Genomic DNA, 4776 nt, shown 5'->3' on the forward strand with positions numbered 1-4776 from the left:
ACCACTTCAGGAACTGATGGAGTGCCAACAGAGGTGCTATGAAAGGCATGGCCACATATTAAGGTATCAGTGGAAAGGCTGTTCAGAGCCTGCCTTAGGGTTGGCTGGCACCCAACCTCCTTTCAAGATGCCACACTGGTTGTGCTGCCTAAGGTCAACAGAGATCCAACACTCCCGCGATCCTACAGGCTTATAGCCCTTCTCTCAACGTTGGGGAAGGGACTGGAACGCCTGGTAGCCCGTAGGCTGGCCTGGACAGCTATACAAGAGAAGATTGTCCACCCCCAGCATTTTGGAGCCCTCCCTGGGCGGGCTGCCTCAGACCTAGTGGCAGCGATGGTTCATGATATAGAGGAAGCCTGGGCCCATGGAAAAGTAGTCTCTCTTCTTACTCTGGACATCAAGGGTGCTTTTGATGCTGTACTCAGAGGAAGGATGCTGCGGAGATTGCAAGAACAAGGCTGGCCACCAAATTTAATTAGATGGGTGGAAAGCTTCATGACAGGACGCACAGGCAGGATCAGATTGGATGGACTCCTGGGAGAGCTCTTTGATATCCCAGCAGGGCTTCCACAAGGCTCGCCAGTCTCACCTATTCTATTCATGCTGTTTATTCAGCCTCTGTTCTTTCTAGGAACTATACAAAGAAGACGTGCACGCTTAGGCTACGCAGATGATCTAGGACTGCTTAGTGCTGGAACCACTCTTGAAGGGAATGTTGTTACTCTCCAGGAGGATTTCAAGTTGCTAAATGATTGGGCCAGCAAAGAAGGGCTGACATTTGATTTTGCCAAAACTGAGATAGCACACTTCACACGGCGCAGAACCCTTTCAAACCCCTCAATTGACCTTGAAACAACATCTGGCACTCACTCTATTACAGCAAAGGCAGTGAAAAGCTCCATAAGATATCTAGGAATCTGGCTAGATAGAAAACTGAGCTTCAAGAAACACGTGGAGACCATGGCGGCTAAGGCACGACAGGTGTCTAATGGCATACGAGCACTAAGCAACACAGCAAGAGGCGCCCCAGTACAACTGCTTAGACAATCCATTCAGGCCTGTGTGCTCTCTGTGCTCTGCTATGGAGCAGAGGCCTGGTGGCCTGGAGCCACACGAATGGAGAAGGGAAAGGAAATCTCCAATTGAATGGATTGCCTAGTCAGAAAGCTAGATCTAGCCCTTAGAGATGCTTTGCGAGGGGCACTGCCAGTCTACAAGACCACACCCATTTCAGCTCTACACCGTGAGCTAGGAATCATGCCAATGAAAGAGACACTAGACAACCAGCGTGCTGTATTTGCAGTAAGAATCAAAAAGCTTGACAAGAGGCACCCGCTAGTGAGACGCTCTAATAAAGTAGCTACCACCAAACCCTATACCACACGTCTGTCTAGAGCGTCCAGTCATGCTGGTGGGATAGAAGCATATGACCCTCTACTCACGCCCCCTTGGATGAGATTTCCCAGGAAAGAAGATCTGCAGATTGGGTATGAGGCAGGCCGCACAAAGGAACAGGCAGCACAAGACTTTAAGAGCTGGCTACAACAACGCAATCCCCTGGATCTGGTGGTCTTTACCGATGGTTCACAGATAGAGCACCCTCAGCGTGCGACTGGTGCAGGATGGGCTATATGCTGGGGTAGCAAACACCATCTAATCTCCACAGGAAACCTGCCAATGGATAAAGCAGAGGTCTTTGACGCAGAGGCAATGGCAGCCCTGCAGGGCCTAAAGGAAGCCACCACCTTGCCTCAGGCGAAGTTTGCCAGCAACGTCTACATTTGCCTAGACAATTTGGAGGTAGCACGAGCCCTTGGATCTGTGCCAAACACCTCTAGCCAGCAGGTCTTCGCGCAGTTTCTGAAAGCCATAAAGGCCTGGCAGAGCAGGGATAGGCTCCCATTGGCCACCCAGAGCAGGGTGGTCATTAGATGGGGTCCCAGGCCACGCAGGCGTGGCTGGTAATGAAAAGGCAGATCTTGAAGCCAAAGCAGCCGCAGCGCAGGCAGCAAGTGCAAGCATGGTACCTCAACCTGACAGCATAGGCACTCTAGCTTATATAAAGCGACACACTATGGAACAAACCACACGGGCCTTTGAGAACTACTGGGCCAAAAATCAGCCCAAACGCTATATGGAGCTGGAGATCCCACTAAAGAGAGCCTCAACAGAGGTAAAACTTTCACGCTTCACATTAGGAAAGCTCTATGCCGCCTGATCAGGTCATGGAGACTTTGCAGCCTACCACAGCCACCTTAAGCATGAAGATGCAGAGTGCTACTGCCGGTGTGGACATAGCAAAACTCCAGAACATTTCTACTATTGCACTCTTGCAAGAAAAGCAGCAAAGTGGCGCCGGCCTATCTACAATCTCCGCGAGACACTGGCAACCTCGCGTGGGGCCCTAGAATTCAATAACTGGCTAAGAGAAACAGCCTTCTATCAGAATATCTGTCCAATGCGCCGTCGCGCACCTCCAGATCAGATCCCACAGACCATTCTCTCCTCTGTCTTGCCCCCATCTTCCTCACCACCTCCTCCTCCTTCCTCTCTTTCCTCTCCTTTCTTTCCTTCCTTGCCTTCCTTCCTATCCGCCTCCCCTACCTCCCTCCCACAAACCTAAAACCTCTCAAAACCTCTGCTCTATGGCAACCGACCCATGGGCTCTGCCGGTGCAGCAATACGCAACCCATTTTTGCCTCATTTGTAAGATAGCTACTAGATAGGTAGTCGCCTACGGGCGTAGCTCTACCCGCCCTATAGTTCGACGCGGACTCTACTAGATCACGTGCCCTTAAGGCACGTGGACTAACCGGGCGTTAAATAAAAACACACACACACACACACACACACACACAATGCAACAAAGTAGACAACGGTCCTCTAAGAAATAATAATACTACTAGCGATTGGGCCTTTTTTGCCGGGGTAGTTCTAACACTAACCTATAGGCCTGGTCACGTGTAGGGCAGCCGGGGCTGAGACTACTAAAAAATATGGAATCAGCTGATATATGTTGTCAAGGCATTATAGAGGCATTCAAATGTCGAGAAAGAAAGCAAGCTCTATCCACTACAAAGCCCTCACTGATTCACAAGAAAAATGACTCCTTTTTCATATCAATCAATTGGCAGATCATGGTTTCCTTTGTACACCTCAAATCCTTCATAATCTTGTTGTTGAGATTCTAAAAGCATCTATTGAAGTCAACTAAGTGGCTTAGTTCTGCAAGCATTACAAGAATGTAATCAAGTCATTCTACCTGTGAAATATCAATCAACAATACAAGATTGCAGACAATTCTGCATACTTCAAGTATTATTTTAATCTTGTAATAGATTTCTTTCTTATACTACTTTTTTATTTCTCATCTTGCTAATTTATTTTAATTTTTCAACTGCAGACAAAAATCATGAAATGCAATCTTGAATCTGTGAATATCTATAACTTTGATGAGAAAGGATTCCTATTAGAATTCATTCACACCCTCAAATGTATTGTATTGATTAATTCACTCAAATCAGGCTGTATGATAGGTGATGGCAGTTGAGAATTCATAATACTACTTGTTTCAATTTATGCAGATGAAACTTCACTCCCACCTGCTCTCATATATTAAGGAAAATCAAGAGATATGCAAAATACTTGGCTTGAAGATTTTGATAGTGAAAAGGATCAGGTCTACTTCACTGCTTCAGAAAATGAGTTGAGCAATGATGAATATGAGTTAATATAGTTAAATAAGATCTTTGAACCTCTTATAAAAAAGAAAGCAGGCTGCAGATATAGACTTCTTATATTGAATGACCACTCATCCCATGTTAATATGGCATTTATCAATTATGCAGATCAGGATTGAATTCTACTCACTGTCTTTCCTCCCTATTCTACATATTGATTATAGTCGCTAGATATTGAGATATTTGAATCATTGAGTAAATCATATTCCAAACAACTGAATGAACAAATGAGAACTGGAATAGAATTCATACATACTACAAAGAGGTCTTTTTGGCAGCTTTTTGATACTGTGTAGAAGAAGGCAGTTACATCTTCAAATATTGAAGCTGCATTTGCTGCTACTGGCTTACATCTATTCAATCTAAAACACATTCTTTAAAAGCTTCAAATACGACCTTGCACCCCTCCAGATGCAATATATCAATCAAGAATGCCTACTTCTATTATTGGCTTGTGAAAATTGATAAAGGAAGTCAAGTAACAGTAGCATCAAATATTTAATGATCTCAACCAGGTGATCTGTGCAGGGGAAAATCTTGCTCTTAATTAAGAGGTTCTTCTAATAGAGAATAGGCAACTACAGCAAGCTCTTAATCAAGAGAGAAGATGTTGCAAGTATAGCAGGGCAATGAGGTTGCTAGATCCTTTAAATCTATTATTAGCACAGTTCTTTTCACTGGCAAAGGTGCAGAGCATCCGCGAGCAGATGACTGCCGCGGAAGCTACCAAAAAGGATGAACAGGCCCATAAGAAGGATGTCAAATTGCAACATACTATTCATAAAAAGCAGAAGGAGGTAGATATCATATCATAGCAGATAGAATAGGAGACAGCTCACTAGGTAGCAAAAGAGCAAAAGGAGATGGATAAGGCCATCAGAGCCACTCAATAGCAGATTAAGAAGGAGCTTAGAGATGCAAGGAAGGCTCAAGAGCAAAAACAGAAGGAAGAATGAAATACTATATAGCTACAATTATAATTGAATAAGAAGATAATTGAAGAATTTAAAAATTACCTTTCTAATTGGGAAAG

Source organism: Paracoccidioides lutzii (genome assembly GCF_000150705.2).
Source record: "Paracoccidioides lutzii Pb01 unplaced genomic scaffold supercont2.28, whole genome shotgun sequence".
NCBI classification, from domain to species: domain Eukaryota; kingdom Fungi; phylum Ascomycota; class Eurotiomycetes; order Onygenales; family Ajellomycetaceae; genus Paracoccidioides; species Paracoccidioides lutzii.